The following is a 20,802-nucleotide window of genomic DNA, read 5'->3' on the forward strand; positions in this document are numbered from 1 at the left end:
ATGGCTCAAGCTGGAGCATGTGGCTGGATTTTCTTTAGCTTCTTTTTCTCTTGGTGGGTAGTATTAGTCTCTCTCTCTCTCTCTCTCTCTCTCTCTCTCTCTCTCTCTCTCTCTTTATCTATCTATCTATCTATCTATCTATCTATCTATCTATCTATCTATCTATCTATCTCTCCTCTGTCTCTCTCTCTGGTTTGCCACTCTGGACTACAAGCACACTAAGTAGCTGCCTTGAAATTCCCTTGGACTTCTACTCTTCTATGTAGTCAACAGTCTTGATAAGTCAATTAAGATATCTTAAAGGGTGAAATAAGTTAAAAGAAAAATTTTCCCCACATTAAAAAAGGGAAACATTTTTACCATGGAAGGAACTTGGTCTCTGTTTAATAACACATTAGGCAATCTGAAAATGGAGCAATTACATGAGAGGATAATTAATGTTGACAGGATGTATATATAACATGAGTTATGCATATTATTTGCTTGATCATTTTTACTTTGGTATTAAAAAGTTTGGTCAATTTAAGTGCCAAGATAAAAGCTTTAGAAAAAATTGTTAAAATGACTCAGAGAAATTCAGACCTAGACAGGAGAATTTAAAGGTGAAACTAACTTAGGATTGACTTAAGAAAAACCTGATAAAATGACTTACAGAGAAATTCAGACACAGATAGAACAATTTAAAGGTGAACCTAGCTCAGGACTGACTTTAGAAAAACCTGTTAAAATGACTCATAGAGAAATACAGACTCTGATAGAAGAATTTAAAGGTGAGCTTAGCTCACAATTGAGTTATACGATTACAGAGAAACGGCCTCAGGTTACCAGACAACAGACTTTAATCTACCCAATAACCTTACAGGAACTGTCAGATGCTCGTGTTCAAGCTAATTGGACCCCAGTGGAAATGTTAGATTTAAGGAGATTTTAGGAAGCTATAATATCATATGACATGCATTCTCCATTTGTAAAGCAGACGTTAAACTCATGGTCAACTTGTAATAGAATTATCCCTCAAAACTGGAAAGAATTAGTTGCAGTGGTGCTAGAGGCCAGTCCACATTTACAATGGAAAACATTGTTTAAAGAGGAGGCTAAAACAATAGATCAACAATGTAGGGCTAGAGATGTAGAAATTTCCCAGGAACAGCTTCTTGGAGAAGGCAAATATGCTGATATACAAAGACAATGTTTATATGCTAACCAAAACTCAATTCTATGCCTCAGAGCTGCCATGAATGCATGGGACAGAACTGAGGAAACAGGAAAGAAAACTGAATCATTTACAGAAGTTATACAGGGCCACAGAGAATCCTTCACAGATTTCTTACAAAGGCTGTCTTCAGCAATAAATAGCATGATACCAAATTCAGAAGCTAAACAGATAATAATTGAATCTTTGGCTTTTGAGAATGTGAATACAGCATGAAAAAGAATAATCAGGCCATTAAAGGCAAAATCAGCAACCTTGGAGGACTGAATGAGGGATACAACTAATATTGAATCTCATGACCATGATCAGATGTGAATAGGAGAGGTAATTTCAAAAGCTTTGAGGAAAAATGTCAGATGTTTTAGTTGTGGTAAACAAGGTCATTTGAAAAGGGAGTATAAACAGGGCACTCCTAGAAAGAATGTTTACTCAAGGAACAATGGCCACAGAATGCCCCTTCCTTCTGGATTATGCAGAAGGTATAGTAAGGGTAAACATTGGACCAATGAATGTAGATCAACAAGCAACAGACAAGGTAATTCTTTGCCTCTGCTATCAGGAAACTCCTAGAGGGGACTCATGCATGCTCCCATGGCAAATTCAGTTCAGACCTTTCCTGCCATTATAGAAGAAACCCCTTCTCAGAGCAATTAAATAACCAAATGCCCATTGCAATAAATCAGGCTGCTCAGAGTGATAGAACAGCTGCAGCAGCGAGTACAGAAAATTCAGGAGGAACCATAAAGGAAATATTTTAGCAAACTTCTAAAAATGAACAAAGACCAAAATTAAAAAATACGAATAAATGACCTTCTCTTAGAAGGTTTAGTAGACATTGGTGTGGATCTTACAATAATTGCACCATAATTTTGGCATCCAAACTGTCCTCATCAGGAGGTAGATGTTCAGCTGTTGGGGATTGGAACATTATCTCAAGTGAAACAGAGCACAAGATGGCTAGAATGTATAGGTCCAGAAGGATAAAGAGGAAAATTAAAGCCATATGTGGCTAGTATAGCTATAAATTTATGGGGCTGTGATCTATTACAATGGGATACTCAGATTAACATTCCTCCCACCTCAGAAACAAATCATAATCTAACACATGTTTCTGAGAGAAATATTAAGAGGTTTTATTATTATAGAGAGTAGTCACCAGCCATCCAGATTGTACAAGAACAAGGCACAACAACTGCTGATCTTCCCAAGACACCAACAGCTCAACCTTTAAAAAGGTTAACAGACAAGACTGTATGGGTTCAGCAATGATCTTTAACAACAGATAAACTGCAGGTTTTAGAAGACCTGGTACAAGAGCTGGTACATGCTCAGCATATTGAAAATCCACCAGCCCTTGGAATTCTCCTGTATTTGTTATGTAAAAGAAATCTGGTAAATGGAGAAGGGTAACAGACCTGAGAGCAATTAACAAAGTAATTCAGCCAATGGGCTCTCTACAGTCTGGAATTCCTTTGCTTACTCTGTTACCAAAAGGATGGCCTTTTATAGTTATTAGTTTAAAAGACTGTTTCTTTTCAATACCCTTACAAGAAAAGGACAGAGAATGATTAGCCTTCATGATGCCTACTTGTATTAATTCCCAGTCACTTAAGAGATATCAGTGGAAGGTTCTCCCTCAGGGAATGTTGAATAGCCCAACCCTGTGTGAATATTTTGTATGACAGCCATTGGAAGTAATACATAAACAATTTCCTAAATCTATAATTTATCATTACATGGACAATATTTTACTAACTGATTAAAATGCAGATACTTTAGAATGTTTGAAGAAATAAAGAAAATTTTGCTTTGTTGGGGATTACAAGTTGCTCCCAAAAAGATACAAAGAGGGGATTATATTGATTGTTTAGGATATAAAATAGGTATACAAAAAATAGATCCCAAAAGGTACAAATTAGGAGAGATGGATTACAAACTCTTAATGACTTTCAAAGATTATTTGGAAACATTTCCCATTTACAAACTGTTGTTGGGGTAAAAAATTATTTGTTCAAAACCATAGAAGGTGACAAGGACTTAACTAGTCAAAGAAAATTATCAGCTGGAGCTGAGCGAGAACTGGACTTGGTGGAAAAGAAAGTACAGGAAGGACATGTTGATCATGTGGGTCCAAAAGCCTCTACCTCCAGAAGCATTTAGCAGAGGAACAAAGCCAGGCCTGAGACATCTGAAGCTCTGCATCTGGGGGGGGGGATGGAGCAAGCAGGGATGAAACAAAGATCTATCAGGGAAAAAGTCTCTCTAAAAGGGCTGTGAAAAAGCTTTATCTTAAGTACTTTCATTTTCCCTCACTCACTGGGTAAGATGGAAGAGTGAGTAAGCCCTGAGGGGTTTTTGCTTCTGGTAATAAAATGCCAGTCTGAGTGCACACAGGCAGGTTTGATGCACTCAGCAACAGTGTCAGGAGAGAAAAACACCTATCATTGCCAGCTCAGGGAGAAAAGAAGTCTCTTGGCCTACCATGATAGAAAAGCAAAAATCTTGACTCAAAGATCTCCCGATGAAAACACCAAAAGCAGGAAAATAAACTGTGTAAAGGGAAATGGAAGTTTCCTGAAAGGAAACCTGGGAAATGTAGTTTGAGAGGCAGTCTGGGAAGAGTAAAACCTAATGGAACAGCATAGCGATATAAAGAAAGGTACTATGGGAAATATAGTTTTATCTGATTGGAATGGTGATACTGCCCAGAAACTGTTTTTTTTTTTTTTTTCAGCTCAGAATGCAGTTTCTTTTCAAAACAATGCTAGAAAGCTTAATCTTATCTCCTGAGAACTAAGAACAGGCAAAGAACTTGCCACTAAGGAGATAATTAAAGTATTAATACCATTTATCAACAAGCCATTTTGAAACCCATAAGAAAGCAAAGGAAAATTATTCCTACCATGGGAAATTACTTTAGGCATGGGAAAAATTTATGGACAAGTAAAAATAAAAAACTTGGGTTGTGTTTTGAGATGCTAGAGAGGACAAATGAGAATAATCAGAAGTTCTGCAGTGAATGATTCTGTTGCAAATCTTATTGGACAAGGAAGTGTGTGTTCAGAAATGAGTGAGTGAGTTGTAGATGGGGATTAAATTCCAAAAAAATCTAGCTGTCTTACTAAAGATTGAAAAGCTACAACTACAGTCTGAGTTAAATAACTCATGTTCAGAGTATATCACAGATGCTAATAAAAATAACATCAGGGGTTGAGAAGCTAATAAATGAAGTGAAAATATCAAATCATGAAATTGTTCTTCCTTAGAGTAAGCTAATGAAGGATGTATTTCATGAAATAATATCCATGTTCTAGACTCCTTTGAACAGTAGTAGTTTTGGTGAACAAATAACCTTGCCAGAAATATTGAGTTAATAAAAATCTATCAGAAACATAGCATTGTTAAAAGACCTCATGGCAAATACAGCTTTAAAAAATTAGGAAGGGGGAAAATTGTCTGAGAGTTTTGTGATGAGTGTGGAACAGAGGAATATCAGATCCAGGGAAAACCGGAAAAGAAAAGGAACTTGGAGCCAGAGCACTTTCTTCTGACTAGCAACAAATCAAGGCAGGGTTGAGACAATGCTGAATAGTTGTGCAAGGAGTTTTTTGCTAAGAGCTTTATGGCAGCTTAATACGGTAATTTCACCCTCATCCTGAGGTGAGGCTTTTTGGTAGAGCAAACCGAAAGTTCTGTAACAGAAATGTTTGTCTGCATTGCAGCACTCAGGGGAGCTTCAATGAGTTGGTGAAGTGAGATATGAGCTTGCTTTACACAGCAGGGCTGCATTTAGGGGATGGCTTGACCATGTGCATGGTCACCAGGTGTTTGGGATGGTCTGCACTTGGCTGTGCTGGAGGGTGTGAGGACTTTTGTGCCATCCCTTGGGATTCCTTTAAATGACCTTAGTAGGGATTTGAAGAGGCTGGTAGGTTTTGACCCAGGCCTTCCCAAGCTATCCTGTGTTTCTGTCTCTCTCCTCCCCATTTCTATCTACATCCTTCTCGCTTTTCCCTCCTCAAGAGTACCCTGAGGGAAAATGAGGGCGCTGGTCTCCCTCAAGCACAGATGCTGTGGGATGTTTTGTATGTTAAATGTGTTGCTCTGATTGGTTAATAAATAAAATACTGATTGGCCAGTAGCCAGGCAGAAAGTACAGGAGGGACAGGGAGAGAAGAGAATTCTGGGAACAGGAAGGCTGAGTCAGGAGTCAAGAGCCAGACACAGAGGAAGCAAGTTGTAAAATTACTGGTAAGCCACAAGCCACGTGGCAACTTACAGATTAATAGAAATGAGTTAATTTAAAATATAAGAATTAGATAACAAGAAGCCTGCCATGGCCATACAGTTTGTAAGCAACATAAATCTCTGTGTGTTTACTTGGTTGGGGCTGAGCAACTGCAGGACTGGCCGGTGAGAGAGATTTGTCCTGACCATGGGCCAGGCAGGACGAGAAAAACTCTAGCTACACACAGAGACCAACAACTGTTCAAGATGTAGAGAATGCAAGACCACGACATGCTCAGTACTAAATAGAGCATCAATATCACACCCATCCTCTAAGGCTCAGGGATCATTGCAAAATGAAAATGAAAAAAATTTCAGAAGAGTGGTTAGTAGATGAATGTGGAGAAAGCATTTTCTGGAAATAGCAAGGAAGTTTCACATGCAAACTCACAACATTGGTTATAACATGTACAAGAATGACATGCAGCAGGAAAATGGTCACAAAGTCTACCCCTACCTGAGAAGCCATTGGCAATTGAATGTGGCTGAGAGAGGGTGAGTCATTTTTTCTTTAAGTATATAGCTTCACTGGAAGGCCATGAATCCAAGATTATATGGACAGCACAAATTGCACTTGATAGTTTCAAAAAAAGAAAAAGGACAAAAATTTGGGTGGGTAGGGAAAGGGTAATGGATCTGGGAGGAGTTAAAATTAATACAAATAAAAGCTATTATACAAAATTCTCAAAGAGCTAAAAAAATTATAAAAAATTAATCTCTCCTCAGTTTATAAGTGAGAGGATCTTTTATTAATTGTGTAGTACCTAGTATGTATTAAGCACTTACTATATATTAGTTGAATAAATAACTTCTTTTTAAGGTTTCCTGACTCTTAGTTAAATCTATTTCTACAAACAAATCAATTCTGGGGACCTTTTACTGTAGCTCAGATATCTAAAGAAACTCATTCTGGTTTGGATCTTCAACACTTGGCCACTTTTGGCTGCTCTTTATGAGATATTGCAGTGCTTTACATGAATTCACAGGGCAGTTAACAAGAGCCAGAAGTATGGAGTGCAATTATGTTTCATCAATTTGATTTGGTATTATAACAATAATATTTTATTGATTTTGAAAGTAATTACCACCAGATCAGAGGCTGTGCCCTTTCTATGTCCAGGTCTCTGCAGAGTGACTCAATTGGCCATGGCATGGTCAGTTTAGTAGTTTAGACTATTTTAATGATTACTTGCATGACAATCCATCAGAATTAATGTACTTTGATCCAATTTGATCATTAAAATGAACAAAAACCCTGGATTGACTTACCATGGTACATTATTTTGGGTCATAGGAAATGTCCCATAAAGCATGACACATAATACCTTAAATTTTAAAGCACTTACTAAATAAATATGATAGCAATGGTGAAAACAAACTTAACCACAATTACATTTCTTTGAAATGTTCCACAGTTCTACTTTGAAAACAGAAAATCATGTATGGCACTTTTTAAAGCTTTTTCATTTCCATCTTCAGAAGGTCCAGATGAAAGTATAATTAAGTTGAACACTTGGTATAATGTTTTGTATTTGTTTCCTTTATTATCACAGAGATGTGTTATATTGACACACTTTAATTTTGTAAACTGATCCCTATGGAGTTACACTTAACTTTTCTTCATAATATCAAGTCATAATAACATTTATAACCTCATCTCTATAGATTTCTATTTAAAGTATTTTGAGACTTTTATGCATTATTTATATCAAAATATCTACTGTTAAAATGCTTATGCTTTTTAAAAGATGTTATCTTATTTTTACAGTTTAGTACAAAAGTATGTCTTATACAACAAAAATTCATTTTATACCTGTTTTTTTTTTCTTGCATAGATATTTTAAAAGGAACAGTGGAGGAAAAAACATTTTTTAGTATTTTAGCAAAAGATATGCCATAAGAGCCATGAAACTCCTATCCAGGATACTGTGGATTGAATGGGAACCTCGCTCAGATTCACATGTAGAAATCATAATCTCCACCACAGCTATATTGGAATGTGGCCTTTTAAAGTAGTAATTAAGCTTAACTGGGGTCCTAAGGATTGCAGTGTAGTCTGATAGATTTGGTATCCCTATGAGACGATGAAGATTAAACCACAAATATGTGATTCCCCTGCTTCTGCATCTCTGTTCTCCATCTCTCTCTGCCTGCCTGCCCCCCCTCTGCTCTCTCTTTTTCTCTCTCTCAACTTCTGTCCCCCCACCCACATATGCACACACATACACACCAAGCCAAGTTTGATGGTAAGTGTTAGTTTCCAAAAAGACATTCTAGAATCACTTGGGAGATAAACTTCTGACTATGCCTGTGAAGAGTACTCTTAAATGAATTAATTGAGGCGGGGGCACCAGCATAACAGTGGAAAATATCATTCCTTGGAATATATAAGAAAGGGAGCTAGACAGCATATATACATTCATTTTCCTGTTCTTCTGACTCTGGATATAATACAACCAGCTTCTTTAAGCTCCTTCTGCCATGACTTCCCCTCCAAGACAAATTACACCTTGAACTATGAAATAAAATAAATCTTTTCTTCTTTAAGTTACTGTTGCCATAATATGTTATTACAGAAATATGAAAAGAAACTAAGGTGCCATATAGTGTAGCTAGAGTTTTCCTGCCTTGCCCACAGTCAAGACAAATCTTTGTCACCCGCCAGTCCCACAGCCACTCAGACCCAACCAAGTAAACACAGAGACTTATATTGCATACAAACTGTATGGCTGTGGCAGGCTTCTTGCTAACTGTTCTTATAGCTTAAATTAATCCATTTCCATAAATCTATACCTTTCCATGTGGCTGGTGGCTTACCGGTGTCTTCACATGTTACTGGTCATGGCGGCAGCTGGCAGTATCTCTCTGCCTCAGCCTTCTGCTACTCAGAATTCTCCTCTCTCCTTGTCCCACCTACTTCCTGCCTGGCCACTGGCCAATCAGTATTTTATTTATTGACCAATCAGAGCAATTTGACATACAGACCATCCCACAGCAATATAGAGGTAAAGTTCAAAAGGATGCCATATCCAAGCCAGGAACAAATGGTGGCATCAGGAACTAACATTTGGACAAATTTTTGAATGCCTGCATCCAGAACTGTGACAAAATAAATGCCAGTTATATAAATCATCAAGCTTTTGGCATTCTGTTATAGTGGCCTCTGTCTGCTTTGTTCTTGAGGTTGAAAGTCTAATCTCTCATCTTCCTATTTGTTCTGCCGGCTGCCATGCTGTCTTCATCATTATGGGCCCTCCCTCTGGATAAGGCAAAATAAACTCTTTCTTCCATAAATTGCTTTTGGTCATGTTTTTTTTACAGAAACATAAAAGTAATAAATACAGAAGTCAGATTTCCCAAGTTCATAGCCTCACCCCATAATCTGGGCAATCATGTAGAATTTGCTGTAGACAACATTGATGCTCCTGGAGCTAGAGAGATTGCTCAGTGTTGAAAAGTACTGGGTGCTCTTCCTGAGGTCCTACATTCAATTCCCAGCATCCACATGGTGGCTCAAAACCATCTCTAACTGGAGACTCATGTGGTCTGATGGCCTCTTTATTTATGCAGACATAAATGTAAACAAAATGCCCACACACAAAATTGATGCTCCAAACTACTGACTAAACTTTAACATAGTTTTGTTTATAGTTTTTATACAGCTCAATACAACAATCATAGTTATTAATTATGAGCAGAAATATGCCAGAACAGGGCTCCAAAATTCATCTTCAAATAGTCATAAAATATATTTCTGATGTCAATATCAGTAAATGAGAAAGCAAGTGATACAACTTTTCAGGAAACTCTCTCGAGAGCTCCAGTTTAAAAGACACCTCTCTCTCTCTCTCTCTCTCTCTCTCTCTCTCTCTCTCTCTCTCTCTCTCTCTCTCTCTCTCTCTCTCACACACACACACACACACACACACACACACACACTTTTCTTTAATGTGAAAATGGAGTCTCATGTATCCTCAAACTCATGAACATGGGAATGGCCTTGAACTCCTGATCCTTCTGCCTCTATGATCCAAATATATAATTTCAGACACTACCATACACTCTAATGTTTATGAAGTTTGTGGTGATTTGAATGACAATACCCCCACGGGCTCATATATTTGCCTGCTTAGTCCCTGGATGATGAAGTGTTTAGAAGTATTAGGAGATGTGGCCTTGTTGGAGTATGTCCTTGTTGGAAGAGGTGTTATCTCTGGGGTGGAAGTTTGAGATTTCAAATGCCCATACCAGGCTCAGTGTCTCTCTCTTTGCCTGCTATCTGCAGATAAAGATGTAAAGTTTTCAGCTACTTCTCTGGTACCATGCATTCCTGCGTGCTGCCATGATGCTCACATGATGGTAATGGGTTAACCCTCTGAAACTATAAGCAGGCCCCCAAATAAATGCCTTCTTTTTATGATTTGCCTTGGTCATGGTGTCTCTTCACAGAAGTTAACAGTAACTAAGGCAAAGTTTATGCCATATTAGATATTAAACCTCAGGCTATTTGCAAGCTAGTCAAGCTCTCTACTAGTGGAACTATATCGCCAGCCAAGACAATAAGTATGAGAAGCTTCTGAGAAATTATTATGAATGAAAAAAAATGTCAGCAAAGTTTTCATAATAATAAATATGGAAAAGTGTATTTGTCAGTGTTATTTGTGTTTAGCACTAGTACTGATATTATATCATGCACTGGGCAGCCATTGTGTTTATGGTAATTATTAAAAGCAAATATTTTGACTTTTCCACACTAAAATCATCCTTTTAATATTTTAAAGCTACATTTGATAGTTAGAGCAAGAACAACAAAATGTCACACGTATTGTGGTCTATCTTCTGTGCCAAAAGAAATGATCACAGATCAGAAAAGTAAGAAAATTTGAGTGGAGAGAAATGATACTCATTGTAGGGAGGAGAGTCTCAGGCCTATCTTTTTTTTTTTTTTTTTTGGTTTTTCGAGACAGGGTTTCTCTGTGTAGCTTTGCGCCTTTCCTGGAGCTCACTTGGTAGCCCAGGCTGGCCTCGAACTCACAGAGATCCGCCTGGCTCTGCCTCCTGAGTGCTGGGATTAAAGGCATGCGCCACCACCGCCCGGCCTCAGGCCTATCTTTTAAAGCTGATCTGTCAAAGCACTTTTATTCTATTACTAATTAATTCACACATGCTCATTCTAAACTTCTGAGATATGCCACTATTATGAATGTCCATTATAATGACCCAAAGGTGGAGATATCACATCTAGCAAAAACCATGCAAAATGGTTATTTTTAATAATCATTTTTTTTTTGTCTAGTAAACCTTAAATTTCTTTTATAAGAAGGTGAAATATTTAAAAAACTAATTGTTTGTTGAAATTAAATCAGACTCAGTATCCAAGTTACAGTTTTAAAAATCATTCACTCAACATTTATTGGTGGTATGTTGGGCTAAGCATCTATGAGTGTAATTAAAACCTAATGATGCACTGAGTTTATATGTAATATAGTGATGACTAAAGAGAGATGATGACTTGCTAACTACTGAACAAAGTAGGGAATGGAAGCTAGCAAAGGATGCTCCCTCCTCTAGATATTTTCTTTTTGAATTAACATTACAGATGCAAATTTAAATTGCATTTGGCTTAATAGATCAGGAGTAGCAACTAATTCAGCATATTTGAATAGAAATATGGGCCTCAATTACATGTGTATAGTTTTAAGTTTCTTAGTAATCATATTAATGGGAACACAAATTTGTTAAAATCATTTGCAAAATATATTCATCCAAGTGCCTAGAATATTATAACATCAGAACATAATCAAGATCAGTTATTAGTGAAATACTTTGCATTCTTGTTTTATTCTTAGCCTCTTATGCTTGTCTTATGCTTATTCAACATTTCCATTTCTGCTAGCCAGACTTCAGATGCTTAACATTTACAAGTAGTCAGTGGCTACTATTTTTGCAGAGCAGACATCTCATCTATATACACTGTGAATTGTTTTGGGAAATTGTATCTATTGTATATTTTAAGAATTTTGAAATTTTAGGTTTTTTTTAGGAATTTTTTTAAGATGACCCCAAAGATGAAACTTTCCTGAGATATCAGTTCAGTTTCTTATTTCAGTTGGATAATGTCTACTGATTTGATCCTAATAAGGGCTCCTTACAAAGAAATAGTATTGTCTCTCTTAGAAATCACTTCAACCCTAAAAGATCCTTCTTTTAAATGATGGTTTTCATACCCCAATGCATACACCTTTATTGTAGTATTGATAAAGCTTCAGGGCATTTATTGAGTAAATATTTCTCCCTTATTGTGAAAAAACAACACAAGGCTTTTAGTCGCACCAACCTGGGTTATAATTCCAAATCTGCTCCTTCTGAAGTTCCTTAACTTTTGCCAACCCTTCTCATATTTAAAATGAAGAAAAGTATGGCATAATATTTATAAATTTATGTAAAACTCATTACATTAACTCATATTAACAAGCATTCCCGAAACAGTGTTTTAGATTATTGCTAGTATATTCCTAATAAGAAATGACATTTTTACTTTTGTGTTATTTTGTCTAATAGAATAGATTTCATTATATTTTATTGAATCAATTTGTAAAGGCTTACCAGATTGTACCAAGTTTTTATTGTAACTACGAGGGAGAGTACAGTCAGAGGTATCTGTAGGAGTCTAGAGCAGAGAGAGAAGATAATACACTGAACATAACCAGCAAAATGGACCTAGCCAAGAGAGGCCTAAGCAAGAGAGGAGGACAAGGAGAGGAAGACAAAAAAGACAAAAGAGGAACAGGAGAGCTCATGACCCAGCTGGGAGCACTATAACAAGAATGAGGTTGGAAAGGGAAGCTATTAAGCTGGAGATGTTTAGAGTAGGGGGTGGAGTGAGAAAATTCAGGATACAAGCTTGGACTCATTAACAGGTACTTGTGATACTGAGTGAGCCTGGAGGCCAGCCTGTGGTTTGTTATGCTAATAGGCACCACAGATACCCATTTGTCCTTTTGTTTCCTTTGGACCCGACACAGATCAGGTAACAGAAAGGTGATCCTGATCTACCTTTCACAAAATAGAAACCTAAGAATAATGTAAGCAAAAAAAGTGATTGGTTTGGGTATAAAAACTAGTTTTCATTAGGTTTGATTTTTCTCTATACAACTACTGGAAAAAAAATACAACTTACTTATTCAGAAAAAGCTAATAAAACACCTCAAATTCTGTAGGTGGTATTAGTGTGCATTCAATAGTATTCAGGGTTGCTAATCTTTTCTGTTGTTTAATAGAAATAATAAATTTAAAAATTCCTGCGGAACCTTCCAGAAAACACATGACCAAGTCAAAAAAGACTCTGAGTTAAAGAATAATCTCATTTATAAATATAAATAAATAAAATCTTGTTGGGCGGATAGCATTTAGGACCAAAGATGCCAAGATCTTGTTAGAAGACACAAGTGTACAGTGACATGGGCACCCAAACCTATTTCCACACGCACTCACAAATGGCCAAGCTGATAGTTCTTGTTTGACGCCTTTAGTATTTTGTGCAATTATTAAGCATAGAATGCTTCCATGTTTTAGAAGCCTGAAATTCCAGTTAGTCACTGGTAAGTTTTTTTTTCTTTGTTTTTAATCTCATTACTTTGCCTGTCACCCCAGCGGTCTCCTGTGCAGTAGAGGAATCAGAACTGCTATTCACTCAGGCAATGGCATGGTCTTTCGTGGATAACTGTCACTCTAAGAATTGCTCATTCAATGAATGCTAGTGTGGGAATAGACAAATGAAAATTTAAAAAAGGCTCACAAACAAGGCATCGTCTCGGATGGAAATATGTGAAGCTTTAAATTTTGTAGTGTAAAAGACCTATTATCCTTGTGGACAAAACACTGGAATTTTCTTCAACCAGAGATACATTCTTTTAAATTGCACTTTTTAATTTTGAGATAATTGTCAGAGCTGAACTTTTGTTTCTAGTTCCCATGTTGGATTCTATAGCCATTAAGAATATGGAAAAAATTCCCCATTGAGGATCTGATGCTGAGGAAAATGAGTTAATTCATCAAAAATGAGTTGACAAGGAGCCATTCTTAATAATGGTTATAAGTGCTAGTTAAGGATCATAATTCTTTAAAATCAGAATCCTGGATATGGCACATTCTTTGTTCTGTGACTTCACTTTACTCACCTTTAAGTCAACAATGATAATAATAATAAAATTACTGTTGTGCACAGATCGTAACCCCCAGAGAGACCACCAAGGACGAGCATACCAGAATGCAAAAGGAAGGTTTATCTGTTACAAGTCATGACAGGGAACTCATCTCAAGCCATCTCAAGTGAGGCAGGGAAGAGTTACTCTTTCTTGGGGAAGTTAGTTTTTATAGGCAAAACCCATAAAATTTCTTAGAGGGGAGGGGGTTAGTACAGGTCCATCCTTGATTGGTCCAGTTTTTCCCGGGCCTGGACTTTATCTTATTCTAGCTTGTCTGTTTGCCTTGTCAGGAGTTTTACAACTCCTCTCCAGGGTTAGGTCATGTTATCTCTGGAGAGGGGCATCTTGTGGTTAATTGGTTACCATCAGACATCCTGACTCTGTTCTTTTGAGTTCCTGGGGCTGGCACCATCATTTCTGGGGACTTGAAACTGGCCTGGGTCTATCTATATTGAGATATCTTTGTCTAAGGCCCCGTTTTTGAGACAATAGAGTGAGGGTCTTGTTGTGGCTAGATGGCGTCCCCAAAGCCGCCACTGGAGACTTTAGGTACAGAAGGCAAAAGTAAGGTGTTTTCTAAGTTTACAAGCCTCCAGGGAGGCTCTTCCAAATCTCTCACTCACAGCAGGGGGGTTGGAAGGAGTGCTCCCCTTTCTTTGTGAGGCTAGTTCTTAAAGGCACAGACCATATAATTTATTTTAACCCACCTTCCTTTTTAGTCTTTTGGTCGAATATCCTGACTGTGTTTTCCAAAGTCCCTGTAGCAGATACAGCCACCTGGGGAAAAGGGGACTAAGTTCTTATCTACACTTAGGAATCCTGGTTTAAGCTTCTCTTTGTCTGTAGGGGATAGAGTGGGGGTTTTTACCGAGGTATCACAATTACCATCGAAGATAATAATATCACTACTATTACTTTGAATGATGTTTCTAATGCAGGCTAGCATGATAAAACAGTTGATGATGACAATTGGTACCTCTGGTAAAGACTATGTGTTGAGTTTTTTTTTTACTCTTTGCTCAGTTTTTATGATTTTCTATAATTTAACTTTTCAAAAGCTGAAAAGATGTTTAATGTACAAAATCTTTGAATTCTTATATTGTGTTTTATTCAGACAATGACACAGAAATCATAGTGATCCTGAGAGTTCTTGACCAATGTTCTTACAAGTACAGCACCTACTTCAGGTTTTACACTTACTCATATATCTATCTTCTTCTAATAGTTTCCCAAATATGGAGGAGTTGGGATAACTCAAACATTTAAGATATATTCAAGAAAGTTGCCATCAGCATTTCGCATAAGATGATGACATCAAGTGGGACCAGTCTGTTGGTGTGATCTCTCTCAAGTCTGGAGATCTTTTCTACCTTGGAAACCTTCTAGATCTTTTTGTTTGTTTGATGTTGACTTTTTTATTTTTACACTATTTAAACTCAAGGTTCCTCATAAAAGACTGGCCATCTCTGTGCCTTTTTTCTCAGGCTTCCTGTCAAATAGAAAAGCATCATGGCATTTTAAATAAATTCTTTTCCATCCCAGAACTCTTTACCTGGGAAAGTTTATAATCTATTATAGAGTTTCAAGAGTAAATCTAAAGCAACTTTGAAAGTGCCTATACATTGCAAAGAAAGCCTTGAGTAAACTTTCATGTGCTTCTAAATTCCCTTTCCTCACTAAATCAGGTAAGAGCTGTGAAAGTTCACAAATATGTCAAGGCAAATGATGTTGGTTTGATTTCACTTTTAAATTTAAAATAGGTTCATCCTTGGCTACGAAGGCCAGATTCTAGACAGAAGACCGTTTGGAATGTCTCCAGAATGGCAGTATTGTCGACGTGGTTAGAAGAAAAAGCACTGCCTGTTACTTTTGCCTGTCAGTTTCTCAGAATGAGCTAATAGGTTTGATCATTGCTGTCTTTGAGGAATAATCAAGCCTTGTCATTTGCTTATTTGGAAACTGTTTGCCAGGACAAAAGACAGGAAAGGATTTTTGTATTTGCTTTCAGAAACAATGCAATTTAAAAAGCATCTGGAGTTTTTGAAGTCTCTGTGGGAAACTCATGCAAGCAAGTTGATGCAAAATGTAACTGAAACTATCCTTACTTGAGTATGGTCTTTATTGTTCACTTGGGCTAGAAACAAATCTCTTAGTGTTATATGTTTGAAAAGCCCCCATAGAACTGGACCGGGCCCTCTGGATAAGTGGGACAGTTGATTAGCTTGAACTGTTCCGGAGGCCCCCAGGCAGTGGAGCTGGGACCTGTCCTTGGTGCATGGGCTGGCTTTTTGGAGCCTGGGGCCTATGCTGGGACACTTTTCTCAGCCTTGGTGTAGGGAAGAGGGGACTGGATCTGCCTAGGCTGAGTCTACAAGGCTGGGCTGACTCCCCAGGGGAGACCTTGCCTTGGAGGAGGTGGGAATGGGGGATGGACTTGGGGGGAGAAAGGGGGGGTGGGAGGTTGGAGGACTGGGGAAATCTGTGGCTAATATGTGAAATCAAGTTAATTATAAAATAAAAATACATTTAAAAAAAGAAAAAGAAAAAAGGAACTAGTATCTTTGAAACACATCTTTGAATTCCCTTGGCCACACACAATGAAAGACAGCACACATAAAGTCTGACCCTTTAACAAGTGTCATGGGTCTGTGTTTATCATGTGATACTGATTATAGGGAGCTTCACCTGAAGTTTGATTTTTAGCTTCCCAGTTCTGAACATTTTTGCTTTGTTCTTTATTCGGGAGGTAAAAATGGTACCTTGATCCTATATCAGTCTCGGTGAACATAATGTACATTCTGTTTAATAGCTTTTTATGGTCTCCATTTTTATTAATACACCCTGAATATGCTGTGGTTTTTATTGTGAATAACCAATAAAGGGTGGTTGTAAAAATAGTCATAACACTATTCTATTTTTTTCCATACTTTTATCTCCCACTGTAAACTTCAATGCTGCACAGAAAGGCAATTAAAGTAAAATGAACTGACAAAGAAAAGCTCTGACAACATGCCTTTAGCTCCCCATGGCTTCTTTCACTGGACATACTCACAACAGCCCAATGTTTACTTGGCTTCTTGATCTGTATCCTTCCTTATTATAAATATGTATTATTGGTTATTAAAATTTCATGAAGAATTTTAAGACATGCATTTCAGATGTGTCTTTACTCTTAAGTACCTGGTTTTTATTAGTTAGTTATATTGACACTAGAAATGTCCTTTGATATTTAAAAAAACGTGATACAGAAAGACTTCATACTTAAATGATGTCTGTTCAATAAGCTACACGATCCTATCAGTTAAACATACTTTCAAGAAGTACTAATTAATTACCTATTATATACAAGGTATGTTCACAGGCACAAGAATATAAAAGATAGTCCCGGTGATGTGGAAAGACAAGCTGAAATTTCATGAATGATGAATTCATATGTAAAGGCAGCACTTGTTCCAGACTTGAGAAAGAGAAAGAATATTCCTAAAACTGTTTTCAATTGAATGTTTTACTAGAAAAGTGTGATTTGAGCCAAATCTGGAAAGAATACTAGTGTTGAAGGTGATAGAGAATATTAAACTGGCCTGGCAAATCTGGAAGTAGGAAGACAATTGGAATTGTCTAAGACAATTCCAGTTAAAACCTATCCAGTGATTTACAATTTTTAAATTTTAATCTTTTCTCCCAAAAATAGACAAAAAAAGAAGTTTGGAAAAGAAAAATTAAACAAGCTTTTAGAGATTCTTAAATGGAAGGTTGACAAATTTGGACTAAATTCAGTAGTTGATAGAAATCCATGGAAAGCTTTTGAATAGAAATGTAACATTATTTAAGAATATTACATAGCAATTCGTGGGATCTCGGACAAGAAAGAAACAGAATAGGTGTTGGCAGCAGTAAGTTTGCTGCGTTAATTTTAAATGCCCTTTTTTGTCCTGTCCCAGTTAAGTTGTTTGTGTGAAAATGTGCAGTTGGGTTCCAGAGGGTGCTCGGGATCAGTTACCCTGTGGTTTTTCCTGTTTGGAAAACAGTGTCCGGTTTGCCTCAGGATACTGAGTAACCATTCCTTGACCCCTGCTGTTAGAGGGGTATATAAGCCCATGTTGGTAAGAATAAAGAGAGCTGCTTCCCTGACGAACTGAAACTGGGTGTCTAGAGTGCTGTTTAACCTCGGCGTCCCTCGCCAGATTTTGTGCTCCAGCTGTGCGGCCCGCAGCAAATAGGGAGGCTGATAAAGATTGGATTGTCATCCTTAGACTAGGTAGGAGGATAGCCAGCTTGGAGCACAGTGTTTTTTGTTTTGTTTTGTTTTAAGAAATTTTTTCATTCATTTTACACACCAATGAAAGATCCCCATCTTCCCTCCTCCTACCCCCAGCCTCCCTCCACAACCCAACCCCTATTCCCCCCACCTAGAAGGTAAGGCCTCCCATGGGGAGGTACATCCAGTAGAGGCAAGTCCAAGCCCTTCCTCCTGCCTCAAGGCTGCATGAGGTGTCCCATCATAGGTAGTGGGCTCCAAAAAGCCCTCTCATGCACCAGGGATGGATTCTGGTTCTACAACCAGAGGGCCTCCTAAGCAGATCAATCTACACAACTGTCTCGCCATGCAGAGGGCCTAGTCCAGTCCCATGCAGGCTCCATAGCCATTGATTCAACTTTCATGAATTCCTACTAGTTTGGTTTGGTTGTCTCTGCAGGTTTCCCCATCATGATCCTGATGCACTTGCTCATAGATCCCTCCTCTCTCTCTCTCTCTCTCTCTCTCTCTCTCTCTCTCTCTCTCTCTCTCTCTTTCCCTCTCTCTCAACTCCTGGAGCTCTGTCTAGTATTTTGCTGTGGATGCCTGCATCTGCCTCCATCAGTCTTTGGAGAAAAGCTCTGTGATGACAGGGTAATCACATCTGATCACTGGGGTAAGCCAGTCCAGTTCAGGCACCCTCTTCACTATTTCTAGTAGTCCAAGCTGCAGTCATTCTTGGAAATTCCTGTCAATTTCCCTAGCACCTGGTTTCTCTCTATCCCCATGATGTCTCCCTCCATCATGTTATCTCTCATTGCTTTGCCACTCCATCCCTGTTCTAACTCGACCATCCCATTTCCTTTTGTTCTCATCCCCCATCCCTACCCTCCATTGCCCACCCCTCATCCCCAGTTTACTCATGGAGATCTCATCTATTTCCCCTTCCCAGGGTGATCTATATGTCCCTCTTTGGGTTCTCCTTGTTAGCTAGCTTCTCTGGAACTGTGGGTTGTAGTCTGGTTATCCTTTGTTTTACATCTAGTATCCATTTATGAGTGAGTACATGCCATATTTGTCCTTCTGAGTCTGGGTTACCTAACTCAGGATGATATTTTCTAGTTCTATCCATTTGCCTGCAAATTTTATGATGTCAATGTTTTACTCTGCTGAGTAGTACTCCATTGTGTATATGTATCACATTTTCTTTATACAGTCTTCAGTTGAGGGGCATCTAGGTTGTTTCCAGTTTCTAGCTATTACGACTAATGCTACTATAAACATAGTTAAGCATGGGAGCACAGCAGTTTAGAGGACAAATGCTTATTAGAAACCAAAAGGATATATACATTGTAGAATACAGGGTAGACTTCAGCACTTGAGATTCAGTACATTCTCCAGCCACACTGGAGATTAGACCTATAGAATTGGCTAGGGAACCAAAAATATGTTTCTAATCTTTTCACTATGGGTGCAAATGGAAGTCATTATGCTAAGCTAAATAAGCCAGGCTCATAAAGATAAATACCACATGTTTCTTCTCACATGCCAAACCTACATTTAAAGTTGTATGTCTCTGTGTGTTTGTATCTATCTGTCCATCTGTGTGCCTGTATATTTCTTCATCCATATGCACACACACACACATACACACACACACACACTTAGCTGTTTGTACATAAGAAAATGAAAGGAGATGGCTGTGGGATGGTCTTTTTGTTTACTGTGAATATGTATTGCTACAAATTGGTTAATAAAGAAGCTACTTTGGCCTATGGCAAGACAGCTTATAGCCAGGTGGGAAATCTAAGCAAAGAGACAGAGAGAAAAAAGGCAAAGTCAAGGGATGCCAGCCTGCCTCCCAAGGAGCAATATACTAGCAGACCCAAACTGGTAATACCATGGCTACATGGCAAAACATAGATTATGGGTTAACTTAAGATAAAAGAGCTAGTTAGCAAGAAGTCTAAGCCATAGATCAGTTTGTAATTAATATTGAGCCTCTAAGTGATTGTTTTATGTTTCTGTGGGCCGGGTGGGACAAAGAAAAACTTCTAGCTATAGGAGATTATGAGAGAGGAGGAACTGATATTAAGGAAAGTAGGAAACTGAGAACATATGTAACAGGAAAGCAAAAGCATAATACTAGGGAAAGAAATGAAATTAGCTGTATGGGGGAAGGAGATATGAGGAAGAGTAGAGGAGAAGGGGGAGTAAAAGGGAATACAAAGAATAAAGGCATACAATATGGATATTTTATGATGAAGCCCAATATTTGTGTGCTAATCTAAAAAATTTTTCTCTAAAATTATTCCTTTATTAAAATAACTTTTCAATTTGTTCAGTAATAATACTATCATTTAATAGTATAACTTTAGAAGAAGATTTAACTTTAAAAACATGTATTTAAAATAATTACCTTGTCTTTCTGTGTTGATGAAAATGATTCAAATACTCTAGATTGTAAACTGGTAATCCACTGCTGTCAATAGGACTCAATTTATGTAGAATTTGATCATAAAATCATAATTAATGATTTTGCCAAATGAAGATAAAAGTAACTTAGTCAATAATGAGCATCTATATATGATTTTCATATGACTTTGATCTTGTTACTCTCCATTTTGATTTAGTTGATATTTGTTTTATTAACACATAGGTGAATTGTTCTAAAAAGAATTGACATAAATTAAATAATACAAATTTTAAATGTACAGTTTGATGAGTTTTGTTAAATATATACCCTCCTATAACTGTCTTCAACATTGATATATAAAACATGTCCTTGCCGGGCGGTGGTGGCGCACGCCTTTAATCCCAGCACTCGGGAGGCAGAGCCAGGCAGATCTCTGTGAGTT

The sequence above is a fragment of the Peromyscus maniculatus genome, chromosome X (assembly GCF_049852395.1).
Source record: "Peromyscus maniculatus bairdii isolate BWxNUB_F1_BW_parent chromosome X, HU_Pman_BW_mat_3.1, whole genome shotgun sequence".
Lineage (NCBI taxonomy): Eukaryota > Metazoa > Chordata > Mammalia > Rodentia > Cricetidae > Peromyscus > Peromyscus maniculatus.